The 22,780-nt window shown below is 37.2% G+C and overlaps 1 non-coding gene across 1 annotated transcript; it reads left to right on the forward strand.

Moving 5' to 3' along the window:
• The first annotated feature begins 4,275 nt into the window (after nucleotides 1–4,275).
• On the forward strand, nucleotides 4,276–4,383 carry LOC130952553 (small nucleolar RNA R71). The gene has a single exon (XR_009074733.1). It is a non-coding gene; the product is annotated as a small nucleolar RNA R71 (small nucleolar RNA).
• The last annotated feature ends 18,397 nt before the right edge of the window (nucleotides 4,384–22,780 follow it).

Here is a 22,780-nt window from a genome sequence, read left to right on the forward strand (position 1 = left end):
ATGATTGGCTTCTTTAGGAACTCAGAATCCAGATAGTGCTATTGATTCTCCTAGTTAAGTATGATGATTCTTGAACACAGCTACTTATTGAGTCTTGGCTGTGGCCCAAAGCACTCTGTCTTCCAGTATTACCACCGGATACATACATGCCACAGACGGATAATTGGGTGAACCTTTTCAGATTGTGACTCAGCTTTGCTAAAGTCCCCAATTAGAGGTGTCCAGGGTTCTTAAGCACACTCTTATTGCCTTGGATCACAACTTTATTTCTTTCTTTTTCTTTCTTTTTCGTTTTTTTTTTCATTGCTTTCTTTTGCTTCAAGAATCATTTTTATGATTTTTCAGATCCTCAGTAACATGTCTCCTTTTTCATCATTCTTTCAAGAGCTAACATTCATGATCCACAAATTCAAAAGACATATGCACTGTTCAAGCATACATTCAGAGAACAAAAGTGTTGCCACCACATCAATATAATTAAACTGTTAAAATTCAAAATTCATGCAATTCTTATCTTTTTCATTAAGAACATTGTTTATTCAAGAAAGGTGATGGATTCATAGGACATTCATAACTTTAAGGCATAGACACTAAGACACTAATGATCATAAGATACAACATGGACAAACATAAAGCACAAAAATTCGAAACAGAAAATTAAAGAACAGGAGATTAAAGAACGGGTCCACCTTAGTGATGGCGGCTTGTTCTTCCTCTTGAAGGTCTTATGGAGTGCTTGAGCTCCTCAATGTCTCTTCCTTGTCTTTGTTGCTCCTCTCTCATGATTCTTTGATCTTCTCTAATTTCATGGAGGAGAATGGAGTGTTCTTGGTGCTCCACCCTTAGTTGTCCCATGTTGGAACTCAATTCTCCTAGGAGGTGTTAATTTGCTCCCAATAGTCTTGTGGAGGAAAGTGCATCCCTTGAGGCATCTCAGGGATCTCATGATGAGAGGGGTCTCTGTTTGCTCCATCCTTTTCTTGGTGATGGGCTTGTCCTCATCAATGGGGATGTCTCCCTCTATGTCAACTCCAACTGAATAACAGAGGTGACAAATGAGGTGAGGAAGGCTAACCTTGCTAAGGTAGAGGACTTGTCCGCCACCTTGTAGAGTTCTTGGGCTATGACCTCATGAACTTCCACTTCTTCTCCAATCATGATGCTATGAATCATGATGGCCCGGTCTAGAGTAACTTCGGACGGTTGCTAGTGGGAATGATTGAGCGTTGGATAAACTCCAACATCCTCTAGCCACGGGTTTGAGGTCATGCCTTTTCAATGAACCGGCTTCCCTCTTGAATCTCTCTTCCATTGTGCGCCCTCTTCACATATAACTGTGAGGACTTGGTCCAACCTTTGATCAAAGTTGACCCTTCTAGTGTAAGGATGTTCATCCCCTTGCATCATAGGCAAATTGAACCAACCTTACACTTTCCGGACTAAAATCCAGTATTTCCCCCGAACCATAGTAAGATAATTCTTTGGATCCGGGTTCACACTTTGATCATGGTCTTGGTGATCCATGCGTTGGCATAGAACTCTTGAACCATCAAGATTCCGACTTGTTGAATGGGGTTGGTAAGGACTTCCCAACCTCTTCTTCGGATCTCATGTCGGATCTCCGGATATTCACCCTTTTTGAGTGAAAAAGGGACCTCGGGGATCACCTTCTTCAAGGCCACAACTTCATAGAAGTGGTCTTGATGCACCCTTGAGATGAATCTATCCATCTCCCATGACTCGGAGGTGGAAGCTTTTGCCTTCCCTTTCCTCTTTCTAGAGGTTTCTCCGGCCTTAGATGCCATAAATGGTTATGGAAAAACGAAAAAGCAACGCTTTTACCACACCAAACTTAAAAGGTTTGCTCGTCCTCGAGCAAAAGAAGAAAGAAGAGAGTAGAAGAAGAAGAAATGAGGAAAAAGGGAATGGCTTTGTGTTCGGCCAAAGAGGGGGAGAAGTGGTGTGAATTTGAATGGTGAGGTAGGTGGGGTTTTTATGAAGGATGGATGTGAGTGGTGAGGAGAAAGATGGGATTTGATAGGTGAATGGTTTTTGGGGAAGAGGAGTTGAGGTGATTGATGAATGGGTGAAGAAGAGAGAGAGAGTGGTGGGGTTGGTGGGGATCCTGTGGGGTCCACAGATCCTGTGGTGTCAAGGAAAAGTCATCCCTGCACCAAATGGCATTCAAAATCACGTTTTGAGCCATTTCTGGCGTTAAACGCCGGGCTGATGCCCATTCCTGGCGTTTAACACCAGGTTCTTGCCCTTTTCTGGCGTTTAACGCCAGTCTAGTACCCCTTTCTGGCGTTAAACGCCCAGAATGGTGCCAGACTGGGCGTTAAACGCCCAACTGCTAGCCTCACTGGCGTTTAAACGCCAGTGGGTTCTTCCTCCAGGGTGTGCTGTTTTTCTTCCTGTTTTTCATTCTGTTTTTGTTTTTTCAATTGATTTTGTGTCTTCTTATGATCATCAACCTACAAAATAACAAAAAATAACAAAAGAAAATAGATAAAACATAACATTGGGTTGCCTCCCAACAAGCGCTTCTTTAATGTCAGTAGCTTGACAGAGGGCTCTCATGGAGCCTCACAGATACTCAGAGCAATGTTGGAACCTCCCAACACCAAACTTAGAGTTTGAATGTGGGGGTTCAACACCAAACTTAGAGTTTGGTTGTGGCCTCCCAACACCAAACTTAGAGTTTGACTGTGGGGGCTCTGTTTGACTCTGATTTGAGAGAAGCTCTTCATGCTTCTTCTCCATGGTGACAGAGGGATATCCTTGAGCCTTAAACACAAAGGATTCTTCATTCACTTGAATGATCAGTTCACCTCCATCAACATCAATCACAGCCTTTGCTGTGGCTAGGAAGGGTCTGCCAAGGATGATGGATTCATCCATGCACTTCCCAGTCTCTAGGACTATGAAATCGGTAGGGATGTAATGGTCCTCAATCTTCACCAGAACATCCTCTACAAGTCCATGAGCTTGTTTTCTTGAGTTGTCTGCCATCTCTAGTGAGATTTTTGCAGCTTGCACCTCAAGGATCCCTAGCTTCTCCATTACAGAGAGAGGCATGAGGTTTACACTTGATCCTAAGTCACACAGGGCCTTCTTGAAGGTCATGGTGCCTATGGTACAAGGTATGGAAAACTTCCCAGGATCTTGTCTCTTTTGAGGTAATCTCTGCCTAGACAAGTCATCCAGTTCTTTGGTGAGCAAAGGGGGTTCATCCTCCCAAGTCTCATTTCCAAATAACTTGTCATTTAGCTTCATGATTGCTCCAAGGTATTTAGCAACTTGCTCTTCAGTGACATACTCATCCTCTTCAGAGGAAGAATACTCATCAGAGCTCATGAAAGGCAGAAGTAAGTCCAATGGAATCTCTATGGTCTCATTTTGAGCCTCAGATTCCCATGGTTCCTCATTAGGGAACTCATTGGAGGTCAGTGCACGCCCATTGAGGTGTTCCTCAGTGGCGTTCACTTCCTCTCCTTCCTCTCCAAATTTGGCCATGATGATGACCTTGCACTCTCCTTTTGGATTTTCTTCTGTATTGCTTGGAAGAGTACTTGGAGGGAGTTCAGTAATTTTCTTACTCAGCTGTCCCACTTGTGCCTCCAAATTTCTAATGGAGGACCTTGTTTCAGTCATGAAACTTTGAGTGGTTTTGATTAGATCAGAGACCATGGTTGCTAAGTCAGAGGGGTTCTGCTTAGAATTCTCTGTCTGTTGCTGAGAAGATGATGGAAAAGGCTTGCCATTGCTAAACCTGTTTCTTCCACCATTATTGTTGTTGAAACCTTGTTGAGGTTTCTCTTGATTCTTCCATGAGAAATTTGGGTGATTTCTCCATGAAGAATTATAGGTGTTTCCATATGGTTCTCCTAGGTAATTCACCTCTTCCATTGAAGGGTTCTCAGGATCATAAGCTTCTTCTTTAGATGAAGCATCCTTAGTACTGCTTGGTGCATTTTGCATTCCAGACAGACTTTGAGAAATCAAATTGACTTGTTGAGTCAATATCTTATTCTGAGCCAGTATGGCATTCAGAGCATCAATCTCAAGAACTCCTTTCTTCTGACTTGTCCCATTGTTCACAGGATTCCTTTCAGAAGTGTACATGAATTGGTTATTTGCAACCATTTCAATGAGTTCTTGAGCCTCTGTAGGCGTCTTCTTCAGATGAAGAGATCCTCCAGCAGAGCTATCCAAAGACATCTTGGATAGTTCAGAGAGACCATCATAGAAAATACCTATGATGCTCCATTCAGAAAGCATGTCAGAAGGACATTTTCTGATCAATTGTTTGTATCTTTCCCAAGCTTCATAGAGGGATTCTCCATCCTTCTGTCTGAAGGTTTGGACTTCCACCCTAAGCTTACTCAATTTTTGAGGTGGAAAGAACTTTGCCAAGAAGGCATTGACTAGCTTTTCCCAAGAGTCCAGGTTTTCTTTAGGTTGAGAGTCCAACCATGTCCTAGCTCTGTCTCTTACAGCAAAAGGGAATAGCATAAGTCTGTAGACCTCAGGGTCTACCCCATTAGTCTTGACAGTGTCACAGATTTGCAAGAATTCAGCTAAGAACTGATGAGGATCTTCCAATGGAAGTCCATGGAACTTGCAATTCTGTTGCATTAGAGAAACTAATTGAGGCTTAAGCTCAAAGTTGTTTGCTCCAATGGCAGGGATAGAGATGCTTCTCCCATAGAAGTCGGGAGTAGGTGCAGTAAAGTCACCCAGCACCTTCCTTGCATTGTTGGCATTGTTGTTGTTTTCGGCTGCCATATCTTCTTCTCCTTTGAAGAATTCGGTTAGGTCCTCTACAGAGAGTTGTACCTTAGCTTCTCTTAGCTTTCGCTTCAAGGTCCTCTCAGGTTCAGGGTCAGCTTCAACAAGAATGCCTTTGTCTTTGTTCCTGCTCATATGAAAGAGAAAAGAACAAGAGAATATGGAATCCTCTATGTCACAGTATAGAGATTCCTTGAGGTGTCAGAGGAAACGAAAAACAGAAGAAAGAGGTAGAAGAATTCGATCTTGATCAGATAGAGTTCGAATTGTGCATTAAGAAGGAGTGATACTCCATAAATAGAAGGATGTGAGAAGAGGGGAAGGAAATTTTCGAAAATTAAGTGAAAAAGTTTGAAAATATTTTGAAAAACTTTAATTGATTTTCGAAAATCAAGAGTGAAAGAAAAAATATCAAGTAATTTTTGAAAAGATTTTGAGATTAGAAGTTAAAAAGATATGGTTGAAAACTATTTGAAAAAGATATGCTCGAAAAGATATGATTGAAAAGATATGATTTGAAAACAATTTTTAAAAGATATGATTTTAAAAAAAATTTAATGACTTGCCTAACAAGAAAAGATATGATTCAAACATTAAACCTTTCTCAACAGAAAAGGCAATAAACTTGAGATGTTCAATCAAATCATTAATTGTTAGTAAGTATCTTTGAAAAAGGAAAGAAATTGATTTTGAAAACATTTGATTGAAAAGATTTGATTTTGAAAAACTTTGAAAACTTGAAGAAAATTTGATTTGAAAACAAAATCTTCCCCCTTTTTGCCATCCTGGCGTTAAACGCCCAGAATGGTATCCATTCTGGCGTTTAACGCCCAAAATGCTACCTTTTTGGGCGTTAAACGCCCAACCAGGTACCCTGGCTGGCGTTTAAACGCCAGTCTGTCCTTCTTCACTGGGCGTTCTGAACACCCAGCTTTTTCTGTGTAATTCCTCTGCTGCATGTTCTGAATCTTCAGTCCCCTGTACTATTGACTTGAAAATAGAACCAAGATCAAATAAACAAGGCATGCAAGACACCAAACTTAAGATTAGACACTAGACTCAAACAAGAAACATAAAATATTTTTGGTTTTTATGATTTTTTATAATTTTTTTGTGCTTTTTTTTTTCGAAAATTGTATGGAAATAGAAAATGAAGGTTTCAGAATTCTCAGTTTGGATTCCAGGAATCATTGCAATGCTAGTCTAAGACTCCGGTCCAGGAATTAGACATGGCTTCACAGCCAGCCAAGCTTCCAAAGAAAGCTTCGGTCCAAAACACTAGACATGGCCAATGGCCAGCCAAGCCTTAGCAGATCATTGCTCCAATGGCAAGATTGATGGAAATCAACAAGCTATTGTGTTGATCAGTTGAAACCTCGGTCCAATAAGATTAGACATGGCTTCTCAGCCAGCCAGATTTCAGCAGATCATCATGAAACTCTAGAATTCATTCTTAAGAACTCTGAAGAAAAATACCTAATCTAAGCAACAAGATGAACCGTCAGTTGTCCATACACAAGAACAATCCCCGGCAACGGCGCCAAAAACTTGGTGCACAAAATTGTGATCACTACAACTTCGCACAACTAACCAGCAAGTGCACTGGGTCGTCCAAGTAATAAACCTTGCGCGAGTAAGGGTCGATCCCATGGAGATTGTTGGTATGAAGCAAGCTATGGTCACCTTGTAAATCTTAGTCAGGCAGACTCAAATGGGTATAGATGATGAATAAAACATAAAGATAAAGATAGAGATACTTATGTAATTCATTGGTGAGAGCTTCAGATAAGCGTATGAAGATGCTTTCCCTTCCGTCTCTCTGCTTTCCTACTGTCTTCATCCAATCCTTCTTACTCCTTTCTATGGCAAGCTTATGCAAGGGTTTCACCGTTGTCAGTGGCTACCTCCCATCCTCTCAGTGAAAATGTTCCTATGCTCTGTCACAGCATATGGCTAATCAGCTGTCGGTTCTCGGTCAGGCCGGAATAGAATCCAGTGATTCTTTTGCGTCTGTCACTAACGCCCCGCCTGCTAGGAGTTTGAAGCACGTCACAGTCATTCAATCATTGAATCCTACTCAGAATACCACAGACAAGGTTAGACCTTCCGGATTCTCTTGAATGCCGCCATCAGTTCTCGCCTATACCACGAAGACTCTGATCTCACGGAATGGCTGGCTCGTTTGTCAGGCGAGCACTCGGTTGTCAGGCGATCAACCATGCATCGTGTATCAGGAATCCAAGAGATAAACACTAGAGCCTTGTTGCTTGTAGAACAGAGTGGTTGTCAGTCACTTTGTTCATAAGTGAGAATGATGATGAGTGTCACGGATCATCACATTCATCAAGTTGAAGAACAAGTGATATCTTGGACAAAGAACAAGCGGAATTGAATAGAAGAACAATAGTAATTGCATTAATACTCGAGGTACAGCAGAGCTCCACACCTTAATCTATGGTGTGTAGAAACTCCACCGTGGAAAATACATAAGAACAAGGTCTAGGCATGGCCGAATGGCCAGCCTCCCAAATGATCTAAGATAGCATGAAACTCAAAGATAGCTACCAAGATGATTCAAATACAATAGTAAAAGGTCCTACTTATAGAAAACTAGTAGCCTAAGGTGTACAAAGATGAGTAAATGTCATAGAAATCCACTTCCGGGCCCACTTGGTGTGTGCTTAGGCTGAGCAATGAAGCATTTTCGTGTAGAGACTCTCCTTGGAGTTAAACGCCAGCTTTTATGCCAGTTTGGGCGTTTAACTCCCATTCTTGTGCCAGTTCCGGCGTTTAACGCTGGAATTTCTGAGGGTGACTTTGAACGCCGGTTTGGGCCATCAAATCTTGGGCAAAGTATGGACTATCATATATTGCTGGAAAGCCCAGGATGTCTACTTTCCAACGCCGTTGAGAGCGCGCCAATTGGGCTTCTGTAGCTCCAGAAAATCCACTTCGAGTGCAGGGAGGTCAGAATCCAACAGCATCTACAGTCCTTTTCAGTCTCTGAATCAGATTTTTGCTCAGATCCCTCAATTTCAGCCAGAAAATACCTGAAATCACAGAAAAACACACAAACTCATAGTAAAGTCCAGAAAAGTGAATTTTAGCTAAAAACTAATAAAAATATACTAAGAACTCAACTCAAACTACTAAAAATATACTAAAAACAATGCCAAAAAGCGTACAAATTATCCGCTCATCACTTCTGCAGGCATTTTCTTCAGGTAAATAGATCCACCTGCAGAATGGTCCAATGACATCTTGGACAATTCAGACAGACCATCATAGAATATATCCAGGATGGTCCATTCTGAAAGCATGCCAGAAGGACACTTTTTGGTCAGTTGCTTGTATCTTTCCCAAGCTTCATAGAGGGATTCACCTTCTTTCTCAGCTTTTGAGGAGGAAAGTTTGAACATCCACTCTAAGCTTGCTCAGCTTTTGAGGAGAAAAGAACTTGGCTAAGAAAGTTGTGACTAGCTTATCCCAAAAGTTCAGGCTATCTTTAGGTTGAGAGTCCAACCATGTTCTAGCTCTGTCTCTTACAGCAAAAGGGAAAAGCATAAGCCTGTAGACCTCGGAATCAACTCCATTGGTCTTAACAGTATCACAGATCTGCAAGAATTCAGTTAAGAACTGAAAAGAATCTTCTGATGGAAGTCCATGAAACTTGCACTTCTATTGCATCAGAGAAACTAATTGAGGTTTTAGCTCAAAAATTTTTGCTCTAATGGCAGGGATTGAGATGCTTCTTCCATGAAAGTTGGAATTTGGTGCAGTAAAGTCACCAAACATCTTCCTTGCACCTCCACCATTGTTAATGGTTTCGGCCATCTCTACTTCTTTTTCAAAAATTTCAGTAAAGTCCTCTTCAGAGTGTTGTGTTTTAGCTTCTCTTAGCTTTCTCTTCAGAGTCCTTTCAGGTTCCAGATCTACTTCAACAAGAATGTTCTTATCCTTGCTCCTGCTCGTGTGAAAAAGAAGAGAACAGAAAAGAAGAGGAATCCTTTATGTCATAGTATAGAGATTCTTTTATGTAAGTAGAAGAAGAAAAGAATAGAAGAAGGAGAAGAGAAAAAAAATTCGAACACAAAGAAGGGGGGTTCGAATTTTGAGAAGAGAAATGTTAGTAAATAAATAAAATAAATAGAAAGAGAGAGAGGAAAATTCGAAAATTAGAAGAAAAGAAAAGAAAAATATTTTTGTTTTTATTTTAATTATTAGTTAGAATTCGAATAATAAGAGAAGAAATAAAATTAAAATTAAAATTTAAAACAATTAGTTAATTAAGAAGAATTTTGAAAAAGGGTGAGGAATTTTCGAAAATAAGAGAGAAAAGTAGTTAGGTGATTTTGAAAAAGATAAGAAATAGTAAAGCAAACAAAAAAAGTTAATTAGTTAGTTGGAAAAGATTTGAAAATCAATTTTGAAAAGATAGGAAGTTAGAAAAGATTTTTGAAATCAAATTTTTGAAAAAGATATGATTGAAAATGATTTGATTGAAAAAGATATGATTGAAATTTATTTTGAAAAAGATTTGAAAAAGAAATTTAAAAAGATTTGATTTTTAAAATTAAAATCGATTACTTGACTAACAAGAAACTAAAAGATATAATTCTAGAATTTAAAGATTGAACATTTCTTAACAAGAAAGTAACAAACTTCAAATTTTTGAATCAATCACATTAATTGTTAGTAAAGTTTTCGAAAATTATTAAATAAAGATAAGAAAAAGATTTTGAAAATCAATTTTTAAAATTTTTGAAAATATTAAAAAAATGAAAAAGATTTGATTTTTTTGCAAAAGATTTGAAAAGATAAGATTTTTAAAAATGAAATCTTGACTTGACTAACAAGAAACAACTTATTTTAAAAAAATTTTACTAAGTCAACCCAAAGATTTCGAAATTTATGAGAGAAATAAGGGAAATATATTTTTTTGATTTTTGAATTTTTAATGAGGAGAGAGAAAAATACAAATATGACCCAAAACATGAAAATTTTGGATCAAAACCAATGATGCATGCAAGAACACTATGAATGTCAAGATGAGCACCAAGAACACTTTGAAGATCATGATGAACATCAAGAACTTATTTTTGAAAAATTTTCATGAAAAGAAAACATGCAAGATACCAAACTTAGAAATTTTTCATGTCTGGACGCTAAGAATTCAAGAATGCATATGAAAAACAAGAAAAGACTCAAAACCTGAAAGTGCAAAGATCAAACAAAGAAAATCATCAAGAACAACTTGAAGATCATGAAGAATGCATGCATGAATTTTTCAAAAATTTTTGAGAAAATTTAAAAAGATGCAATTGACACCAAACTTAAAAATTGACACTAGACTCAAACAAGAAACACAAAATATTTTTTTGGTTTTATGATTTTATAATTTTTTTTGTATTTTCTTTTCAAAAATAATTTTTTGGAAAAACGAAAACAAAGAAAAAAAAATTTGAAAAGTTTTTCAAAACTTTTTGAAAATAAAATAAAGGTTGAAACAAGAAGAAAATTACCTAATCTGAGCAACAAGATGAACTGTCAGTTGTCCAAACTCGAACAATCCCCGGCAACGGCGCCAAAAACTTGGTGCACGAAATTGTGATCTCAATGGCGCCAACAACTTGGTACGCACAATTGTAATCTCAACTCTTTTTCACCACTTCACATAACTAACCAGCAAGTGCACTGGGTCGTCCAAGTAATAAACCTTACGTGAGTAAGGGTCGATCCTACGGAGATTGTCGGCTTGAAGCAAGCTATGGTCATCTTGTAAATCTCAGTCAGGCGGATTCAAATGGTTATGGAGTTTAGATAATTAAAAGATAAATAAAACATAAAATAAAGATAGAGATACTTATGTAAATCATTGGTGGGAATTTCAGATAAGTGTATGGAGATGCTTTATCCCTTTTGAATCTCTGCTTTCCTACTGCCTTCATCCAATCCTTCATACTCCTTTCTATGGCAAGCTGTATGTTGGGTGTCACCGTTGTCAATGGGTACTTCCCGTCCTCTCAGTGAAAATGGTCCTCTACGGTTTCCCGCATGGCTAATCAGCTGTTGGTTCTCGATCATTAGGAATAGGATTTACTATTCTTTTGCGTCTGTCACTATGCCCTACAGTCCCGAGTTTGAAGCTCGTCACAGTTATCTCATCCCAGATCCTACTCGGAATACCACAGACAAGGTTTAGACTTTTCGGATCTTAAGAATGCTGCCAATTGATTCTAATTTATACCACGAAGACTCTGATCTCACAGAATGGAAGGCTCTGTTGTCAGGAGAGACAACCATGCGTCGTGGACCAGAAATCCAAGAGATACACACTTTGCTTTCGCAGGTAGAACGGAAGTATTTGTCAGGCACGTGTTCATAAGTGAGAATGGTGATGAGTGTCACGGGTCATCACATTCATCCAGTTGAAGTGCGAGTGAACATCTTAGAATAAGAATAAGCTTGAATTGAATAGAAGAACAATAGTACTTTGCATTTATACTCGAGGAACAGCAGAGCTCCACACCTTAATCTATGGTGTGTAGAAACTCCACCATTGAAAATACATAAGTGATGGTGGTCCAGGCATGGCCGAATGGCCAGCCCCCAAAATGTGATCCAGAGATCAAAAGATGATCAAAAGATGTCTAATACAATAGTAAAAAGTTCAATTTATACTAAACTAGTTACTAGGGTTTAGAGAAATAAGTAAATAATGCAGAAATCCACTTTCGGGCCCATTTGGTGTGTGCTTGGGCTGAGCATTGAAGCTTTCACGTGTAGAGGTCTTCCTTGGAGTTAAATGCCAATTTGTAACTTGTTTCTGGCATTTGACTCTGCTTTGCAACTTGTTTCTGGCGTTTAACGCCAGAATAAGGTAGAAAGCTGGCGTTGAACGCCAGTTTGCGTCGTCTAAACTTGGGAAAAGTATAGACTATTATATATTGCTGGAAAGCACTGGATGTCTACTTTCTAACGAAATTGAGAGCACGCCATTTGGACTTTTGTAGCTCCAAAATTTTTATTTCGAGTGCAGGGAGGTCAGAATCCAACAGCATCAGCAGTCCTTTGTCAGCCTCTGAATCAGATTTATGCTCAGGTCCCTCAATTTCAGCCAGAAAATACCTAAAATCACAGAAAAATACACAAACTTATAGTAAAGTCCAGAAATGTGAATTTTGCTTAAAAACTAATAAAAATATACTAAAAACTAACTAAATCCTACTAAAAACTATGTAAAAACAATGCCAAAAAGCGTATAAATTATCCGCTCATAAAAAATCAGTCGCTAAATTAAAAAATAGCGATCGATTTTGTGACAAAAAATCCCAAAGTCATTTCTTCTCTTGTTTTGGTTGCTAATTCGGTCACTAAATTAAAAAAAGCAACCGATTTAGCGACCAACTTTATTCTGGTTGTATAATAAACTTATCTGTCGCTAATTCGGTTGCTATTAGTGACTGGTTTTGTGGGTCACTAAAATCAGTCACTGAATATAATTTAATGACCGATTTAGCGACCAATTTTTTCCTGGTCCTCGAAATTCTATATCGGTCGCTAAATCAGTCACTATTAGCAACCAATTTTTTCAGTCGCTAAAATCGGTCGCTATTCTGATAAGTTCTTGGAGTGATCATAAAGCAAGGTACATGTTCCGCTATGTTTCAAAAATGTTATTAAAACTTTTATGATTCACAACATGAAAAGATAAGTATTACACAAGAAGATCTTTTTAGTAAATCAACTCGTTAACTACTATAATGCAGACCAAGTTCCAAATAAGTAAAACAGCTCCCCGTTAACCACAAAAAAGATCTAATTTCAAGTCCAAACTCTTTCAAACCCACATACCAAGCTACACAAGCAAATCACCAAGTTGGTGATTAACCAAATACAATGAATAAACAAAGTAGACCACTTTGTACACAGAAATAAACCACCCATAACTAGGAAGTTCCAAACATCTTGTGCATCCAAACACCAATTTTACATAAAAGATAAAAGAGATCAGAGTGACCAAACTCAGCAACCCAAAATCTAATCATCTAAGTAGACTAGTGTTCTCTAATTACTACTCTAGCAGATCACTCTAACCAATCAAGCAAAGGTATATATATACACACACAAAAAATCAAAATATGGAAACATAGACCATTTACTTGATTAGTATATCATAGAATTCGTTATGGAAACATATTATCATTAACCTGATCAGAATTCTTTTGACCAGTTTCAGTGACAATCTCTCAAGTGCATAGCAATACAAAATAACAATAAATCTGAAACAATGTCATTGATACAACACAAAACTTTGCTTACCAAGTATGATTATATTCATATGCAATTTATTTTATGAAATAATCAAAGAAACAAACAATCTATGAATGCAAAATAATTTGAAATTCAGCTACTTATATCATGCAATTCAAAATAACAAAAATAAATGCAATTAAGGAAAAAAATTTATTTGTGCATTTATAACTCAACTCAAGTATGTTGCAAGAACACAATTATTTGATAATCTATTGTCTATTTGTCTTAAGGTCTTTGAAAATAATGTATGTTTTTCCATAAGAAATGCATTTTATTTTATAATAATTATCTCAAAAATTATATATAATTAGCTAATAACATATAGAATATCGGATACTAAAAGTTTGTTAAAATTATTCTATTTCTATATGTATATGAATTAAAAATGTCCATAAAGTTGATCAATAAACTCATCAAAACCCTTATCAATATCTTGTGACTCAAGTTCTTCAATATTTCTGAACCAGTTATGGATGATGATCGTTTCTTCTAGATTAAGCATGAACTATTTTTGAGTAATTCACAAAAGTATTATTTTTATTAGTTTTATTCAATGATGACCCCAAGCAATAAACACTACTGATCCAAATATCAAGACTCATTAGGTTTAGAAATTGGACCAAAATTAAATCAGAATAGGATTTGAACCAAAATACAAAAGGTATAAGGATGAAATTGGAATAAAATTAATCGATCAACAATCAGATCTGTGACGGGAAGGACGTAGCGGCTAAAACTGATGGAAGAGCTACATGGTGACAAGGATTCGCAGAGTTGGTGATTCGCGCCTTTGCACCCTTTGGGTTTGCGCAAAAATGAGAAAATGGCCCTAGATTGTTTAGGGCAAATATTTTACCAAACTCACCAAAATGCTATTTGTGGCAGTTGGAACACCAAATTGCCGCTATTCTCATCAATTTTTAACAGAGTTTGAAAACACTATCAGAACTATCATTATTCTGTCAATTCGCGATAGTTCTAAAAAACGCCAGCAATTTTCCGCTGCAATTTTCTGTGTATCTTATAGTGTCAGTTCAGTAAGCAAGTAATTTCATACTTAAATTTGGATATGAAACTTATTGACAAGTTGAATCGGGACGTAAAACACATGGTTCTCATTTTTGGAGGACATGGACACAGAAGAATATAGGTGATGATGTACATATACCACAATAATTCAATAAGGAACGCACATAAAAAACACGGTTAGAGGTGTATATTCATTGTTGGGGTTGGGGATATGTCTAGAATATTATTTGTTAATATGTTGTTACTAGAAGAGAGGGAACAGAGAAACTTGAACCTCAAGAAAACTAATGAGAATTATGATGAACTCGAGAGAGGGAACAGAGAAATGTATGAAGAGTTATTGTTATATGTGATAGTGTATTGAATCAATATTACAAGTGACTCTCACAATGCTTTGGATGTTACTTGTGCATTATATTTTTGTTGACCATTACTAAAACACACACAAGATTATTTGTGGAAAGAGGGTTTGCATATTTTCACTTGTTTGTACAATGAGTGTAACTAGAAAACCAACTTTTGGTATCTAATTTTATCCAAATTATTTTAAATTTTTGGGTAAAATATCTTCATATATAGCTAGTGAAAGGTGTGACTATAGATTTATAGTCATTGTTTTTTACTTTAGGTCACGGTTTTTTAACTATGACCTATTCTAGCGTGGCCAAAGATCTATAGTCATAATTTTTTTATCTATGGTTATGGTTTTCTTGGTCACGGTTGTAATGCTTTCTAAAGCAATTCTTGAAGAAATACTCGTACAGCAAACTCTTATATTGATAGGAATTTGTGGAAAAGAATCATGAGCAATATTTGCTTAAATCATAAAGGTAATAGGTTTCCTAAATTTCTCATATATATCATTAAGCATCATAGTTTTAACATTAGCTAAGCTGAAAAACTCAGATTTAGAATTAATTTAGTTAATAAAATATGATAGTCTTCATTTAGTCGTTCCAAGATTACTTCGATGTGTTGATCAGAGAGGTAAAAGGCTCTCTGAGGACAACAAAGGAATCTGCAATCTTTTTTATTTGAGAGATGTAATCAGAGGTATTCAAACCTTGCTTCTTGATGGTCTTCAACCAAGTCTTCAATTGCTTGATCTTATATTTAGTAGACTTTGCAAAATAGCCTTCAATTCTTGCCTAAATTCTTTAGGTCACGCTTTAAAACTGTAACGATAGACCCTTTAGGTCACACTTCATAACTATAATCTTAGATCCTTTTAGATCATGCATTAAAACCGTGACCATAGACCTCTTTTCAGTCACTCTTTAAAATCGTGATCATATGGATCGTTAGCTCATGCTTCGAAATCATGACGATATACTCTTTAGGTCATACTTTATAATCATGACTATAAATCTCTTTATGTCACTGCTTAAAATCGTGATAATAGACCGTTTTAGGTAACTCTTAAATTTAATGTGAGAAAAAATCTAACCTAACATCAACATATTTAGTCAAATTTTAAATTTTGTTTGTATTGAAAAAATTCGATGATAAAAATTTAAATATTTGTATCAAATTCTAAAATTCAACGGTAATATTTTTGTCAAACTTTTTTTACAGATACTATTCGACTATAACAAACATTTTCTCTCTAAACTAAAAATAAAATATTCTCTATATATCTACTTAATATACTAAAAGTGGGTTTTTCACCAACTAATGGAAGTGAGGTGTCGATTCCTCATGAATCCATTTTTTCGCTAAAATGAATGCACTATTTTTTCTTCTAAGTTTATTTTATAAAAATATCTTTATTATAATTATACTATAATTAACATTTAAGTAATAATATATAATTATACTAATTTAGAAAAATATCTTTATTATAGTTATATAAAATCAATATTTAATGCATTATTAACTACTTATCAATTATCAATCAAAAATATTTTTAATCATTTTAATAATAATAATAATAATAATAATAACAACAATAATAATAATAATAATAATAATAATAATATGATATGATATGATAATTATATGATAATGGCACCGGTTTTTAATAACTAATTTATATTTTTCTAAATAATTTTTTTTAAAAAAATATCTTTATTGTAATTATATTACAATATTACAATTAGTGTTTAATGAATAATGTATAATTATACTAATTTAAGAAAATATTTTTATTATAATTATATAAAATAAATATTTAATACATTATTAAACTAATTATCACTCGAAAATATTTTTAATTACTTTAATTATATTGATACAATTCTAATTCTTATTAATTATCAAATGATTTTATTAATGGCAAGTTGTTACCTTAATGGTGATCCATTTTTGTTAATAATAATAATAATAATAATAATAATAATAATAATAATAATAATAATAATAATATGGTATGTTAATGATATGAAGTTGCCCCAGTTACTCTATTCATAATAAAAAATAATAATTTTAATCATGATATGATATGATAAAATCATATAATTTTAACTGAACAAATATATGATGTATAACTAATGTAAATAATAAAAAATTACCTTAACAATAACGAATTTACATATTTATTTTTTTTAATAAAGCCTATATATAAAGTTTTTTGTGGTACATTGGTGGACGAAATTGTGATCTATTGTCTTTGTACTTGTATGAAATTTAATAATTGGCTCTATTTGAATTTACAACTCCGTTCAACTAACCAGCAAGTGTACTGGGTCGTCCAAGTAATAAACCTTACGCGAGTAAGGGTCGATCCCACAGAGATTGTTGGTATGAAGCAAGCTATGGTCACCTTGTAAATCTCAGTTAGGCAGATTAAATTGGTTTATGGTTTCGAAAATTAATAATAAAATAGAAAATAAAAAGGGATAAAAATACTTATGTAAATCAATAGTGGGAATTTCAGATAGGTGTATGGAGATGCTGTGTTCCTCTTGAAACTCTACTTCACTACTCGCTCTTCCTTCAATCCTTCTTACTCCTTTCCATGGCAAGCTGTATGTAGGGCATCACTATCATCAATGGCTACTTTTAATCCTCTCGGGAAAATGGTCCTATGTGCTGTCACTGCACGGCTAATCGTCTGGAGGCATCACCCTTGGTTGATAGCTACATCCCATCCTCTCAGTGAAAATGGTCCAAATGCTCTGTCACAGCACAGCTAATCATCTGTCGGTTCTCAATCAGGTTGGAATAGAATCCATTGATTCTTTTGCGTTTGTCACTAACGCCCAGCCTTCAGGAGTTTGAAGCTCGTCACAGTCATTCAATACCGGAATCCTACTCGGAATACCACAGACAAGGTTAGACTTTCCGGATTCCCAGGATCCTACTCGGAATACCACAGACAAGGTTAGACTTCCCGGATCCTCATGAATGCCGCCATCTATCTAGCTTATACCACGAAGATTCATAGGTGAGAATGATGATGAGTGTCACGGATCATCACATTCATCAAAGTGTTGTGCAACGTATATCTTGGAATAAGAATAAGAGAGAATTGAATAAAAAGTAATAGTAATTGTATTGAAACTTGAGGTACAGCAGAGCTCCACACCCTTAATCTATGGTGTGCAGAAACTCCACCGTTGAAAATACATAAGTGAAAGGTTCAGGCATGGCCGAATGGCCAGCCCCCTGAGTGATCAAAAGACCGAATAATCAAAGGCTAAACTGTCAAAAGATTAAACTGTCAAAAGATGTCTAATACAATAGTTAAATGTTCTATTTATAATAAACTAACTCCTAGGGTTTATATGAGTAAGTAATTGATGCATAGATCCACTTCCGGGGCCCACTTGGTGTATGCTTGGGCTGAGCTTGATCAATCCACGAGCTGAGGCTTCTCTTGGAGTTGAACTCCGAGTTATGATGTGTTTTGGGCGTTCAACTCCGGATCATGACGTTTTTCTGGCGTTTAACTCCAGACAGCAGCATGTACTTGGCGTTCAACGCCAAGTTACGTCGTCAATTTCCGAATAAAGTATGGACTATTATATATTGCTGGAAAGCTCTGAATGTCTACTTTCCAACGCCGTTGAGAGCGCGCCATTTGGAGTTCTGTAGCTCCAGAAAATTCATTTCGAGTGCAGGGAGGTCAGATTCCAATAGCATCAGCAGTCCTTTTGTCAGCCTTTTTCAGAGTTTTGCTCAAGTCCCTCAATTTCAGCCAAAAATTACCTGAAATCACAGAAAAACACACAAACTCATAGTAAAGTCCAGAAATGTGAATTTAACATAAAAACTAATGAAAACATCCCTAAAAGTAGCTTGAACTTACTAAAAACTACCTAAAAACAATGCCAAAAAGCGTATAAATTATCCGCTCATCACAACACCAAACTTAAATTGTTGCTTGTCCCCAAGCAACTGAAAATCAAATAGGATAAAAGGAAGAGAATATACTATAGATTCCAGAATATCAATGAATATTAATTATAATTAGATCAGCGGGACTTGTAGCTTTTTGCTTCTGAACAGTTTTGGCATCTCACTTTTTCCTTTGTAGTTTAGAGTGATTGGCGTCTCTTAGGAACTTAGAATTTTGGATAGTGTTATTGACTTTCCTAGTTAAGCATGTTGATTCTTGAACACAGCTACTTATGAGTCTTGGCCGTGGCCCCAAGCACTTTGTTTTCCAGTATTACCACCGGATACATAAATGCCACAGACACATAACTGGGTGAACCTTTTCAGATTGTGACTCAGCTTTGCTAGAGTCCCCAGTTAGAGGTGTCCAGAGCTCTTAAGCACACTCTTTTTGCTTTGGATCACGACTTTAACCACTCAGTCTCAAGCTTTTTACTTGGACCTTCATGACACAAGCACATGGTTAGGGACAGCTTGATTTAGCCGCTTAGGCCTGGATTTAATTTCCTTGGGCCCTCCTATCCATTGATGCTCAAAGCCTTGGATCCTTTTTACCCTTGCCTTTTGGTTTTAAGGGCTATTGGCTTTTTCTGCTTGCTTTTTCTTTTTCTTTCTATATTTTTTTTTGGCAAGCTTCTTCTTGTTCACTGCTTTTTCTTGCTTCAAGAATTAATTTCATGATTTTTCAGATCATCAATAACATTTCTCTTTGTTCATCATTCTTTCAAGAGCCAACAATTTTAACATTCATAAACAACAAGATCAAAAGACATATGCACTGTTCAAGCATTCATTCAGAAAACAAAAGTATTGTCACCACATCAATATAATTAAATTAAATTCAAGGATAAATTCGAAATTCATGTACTTCTTGTTCTTTTGAATTAAAACATTTTTCATTTAAGAGAGGTGAAAGATTAATGAATTTTATTCATAGCTTTAAGGCATGGTTACTACATACTAATGATCATGAAATAAAGACACAAAACATAGATAAACACAACATTAAAAACCGAAAACAGAAAAAAATAAAGAACAAGGAATGAATCCACCTTTAGTGGCGTCTTCTTCTTGAAGGACCAATGATGTTCTTAAGCTCTTCTATGTCCCTTCCTTGCCTTTGTTGCTCCTCCCTCATTGCTCTTTGATCTTCTCTTATTTCTTGGAGAATGATGGAGTGCTCATGATGTTCCGCCCTTAATTGTTCAACATTGTGGCTCAAATCTTCTAAGGAAGTGTTGAGTTGTTCCCAATAGTTGTTTGGAGGAAAGTGCATCCCTTGAGGCATCTCAGGGATTTCTTGATGATGAGCTTCCTCATGCATCTCTTGAGAACCGTGAGGGGTCTCTCTTGCTTGCTCCATTCTCTTCTTGGTGATGGGCTTATCCTCTTCAATGAGGATGTCTCCTTCTATGATAACTCCAGCTGAGTAACATAGATGGCAAATAAGGTGAGGAAAAGCTAACCTTGCCATGGGTGAGGGCTTGTCGGCTATTTTGTAGATTTCATTAGAGATGACCTCATGAACTTCTACTTCCTCTCCAATCATGATGCCATGAATCATGATGGCCCAATCCACAGTAACTTCAGATCGGTTGCTAGTGGGAATGATGGAGCGTTGAATGAACTCCAACCATCCTCTAGCCACAGGCTTGAGATCCAGTCTTCTTAGTTGGACTGGCTTGCCTTTGGAGTCTCTCTTCCATTGAGCTCCTTCCACACAAATGTCCATAAGGACTTGGTCCAACCTTTGATCAAAGTTGACCCTTCTAGTGTAGGGGCGTTCATCTCCTTCCATCATGGGCAAGTGAAACGCCAACCTCACATTTTCCAGACTAAAATCTAAGTATTTCCCCCGAACCATTGTGAGATAGTTCTTTGGACTCGGGTTCATACTTTGATCATGGTTTCTAGTGATCCATGCATTGGCATAGAACTCTTGAACCATTAAGATTCCGACTTGTTGTATGGGGTTGGTTAGGACTTCCCAACCTCTTCTTCGGATTTCATGTCGGATCTCCGGATACTCATTTTTCTTGAGCTTGAAAGGGACCTCAGGGATCACCTTCTTCTTTGCCACAACATCATAGAAGTGGTCTTGATGGCTCTTGGAGATGAATCTTTCCATCTCCCATGACTCGGAGGTGGAAGCTTTTGTCTTCCCTTTTCCTTTTCTAGAGGATACTCCGGCCTTAGGTGCCATTGATGGTAATGGAAAAACAAAAAGCTTATGCTTTTACCACACCAAACTTAAAATATTGCTCGCCCTCGAGCAAGAGAAGAAGGAAGAGAAGAAGAAGAAGAAGAAACTATGGAGGAGAAGGGGAAGTGATGGTTCGGCCAAGGGTGAGAATAGGGGGTTGTGTTGTGTGAAAATGAAGTAGAATGGAAGTGTATTTATAGGGAGGGGGAGGGTGTGTTTGGCTATTTAGGGTGGGAATGGGTGGGAAATTGGTTTTGAATTTTTGAAGGTAAGTGGGGTTTATGGGGAAGAGTGGATGGATGTGAGTGGTGAAGGGGGTAATTGGGAAGAGGAATTGAGGTGATTGGTGAAGGGTTTTGGGAAAGAGTGTTTATTGGGAAGAGAGATTCAGAGATTGAAGTTGTTGGGAAGTGTGACATGGGGAAGAGTAAAATAGGATTAGGAGGTAAGGTGGGAATATGTTAGGTGGGGATCCTGTGGGGTCCACAGATCCTGAGGTGATCCTGTGGGGTCCACAGATCCTGAGGTGTCAAGGAATTCCATCCCTGCACCAAATAGGCATGTAAAATGCCTTTGCACACCATTCTGGCGTTTAAACGCCCATTGGTGCACATTCTGGGCGTTCAACGCCCATGTAAAGCATGTTTCTGGCGTTGAACGCCAGTTTCATGCTTGTTACTGGCGTTCAGCGCCAGTTTTTCCTCTCTGGGCACATTCCTGGCGTTCAGCGCCAGAATGTTGCTTGTTTCTGGCGTTCAGCGCCAGAATGATGCTCTGTTCTGGCGTTGAACGCCAGCCAGATGCATCTTACTGGCGTTGAACGCCAGCCTGTGCGTCCTCCAGGGTGTGAATTTTTTTCTTCTGCTGTTTTTGATTCTGTTTTTAATTTTTATGATTTTTTCGTGACTCCTCATGATCATGTACCTAATAAAACACAAAATAACAATAAAATAGAATAAAATAAAATTAGATAAATAAAATTGGGTTGCCTCCCAACAAGCGCTTCTTTAATGTCAATAGCTTGACAGTGGCTCTCATGGAGCCACAAGGTGATCAGGTCAATGTTGTATAGTTGCCAACACCAAACTTAGAGTTTGGATATGGGATCTTAACACCAAACTTAGAGTTTGGTTGTGGCCTCACAACACCAAACTTAGAGTTTGACTGTGTGGGCTCTTCTTGACTCTGAACTGAGAGAAGCTCTTCATGCTTACTCTCTTTTGTCACAGAGGGATGACCATGTGCCTTAAACACAAGGTAGTCCCCATTCAATTGAAGGACTAATTCACCTATGTTGACATCTATCACAGCTCCTGCTGTGGCTAGGAAAGGTCTTTCAAGGATGATGCAATCATCCTCTTCCTTCCTAGTGTCTAAGATTATGAAATCAGCAGGGATGTAAAGGCCTTCAACCTTTACTAGCACGTCCTCTACTATTCCATAGGCTTGTCTCAATGACTTATCTGCCAGTTGTAATGAGAACAAGGCAGGTTGTACCTCAATGATCCCCAGCTTCTCCATTACAGAGAGTGGCATAAGATTTATCCCTGATCCCAGATCACACAGAGCTTTTTCAAAGATCATGGTGCCTATGGTACAAGGTATTAAGAATTTGCCAGGATCTTGTTTCTTTTGAGGTAGAATTTTCTGAATCCAAGTATCCAATTCATTAATGAGCAGGGGAGGTTCACTTTCCCAAGTCTCATTACCAAATAACTTGGCATTCAGCTTCATGATAGCTCCTAAGTATTGAGCAACTTGCTCTCCAGTCACATCTTCATCCTCTTCAGAGGAAGAATAGTCTTCAGAGATCATGAATGGTAGAAGGAGATTTAATGGAATCTCTATGGTCTCTATATGAGCCTCAGATTTCTTTGGATCCTTAATAGGAAACTCCTTCTTGCTTGAGGGATGTCCTAGGAGGTCTTTCTCACTAGGATTTTCATCCTCCTCCTCCCTTGTGCATTCGGCCACATTGATTATATCAATGGCCTTGCACTCTCCTTTTGGATTCTCTTCTGTATTGCTTGGGAGAATACTGGGAGGAGTTTCAATGACTTTCTTACTCAGCTGGCCCACTTGTGCCTCCAGATTTCTAATGGA

Source organism: Arachis stenosperma, chromosome 9 (assembly GCF_014773155.1).
Source record: "Arachis stenosperma cultivar V10309 chromosome 9, arast.V10309.gnm1.PFL2, whole genome shotgun sequence".
Lineage (NCBI taxonomy): Eukaryota > Viridiplantae > Streptophyta > Magnoliopsida > Fabales > Fabaceae > Arachis > Arachis stenosperma.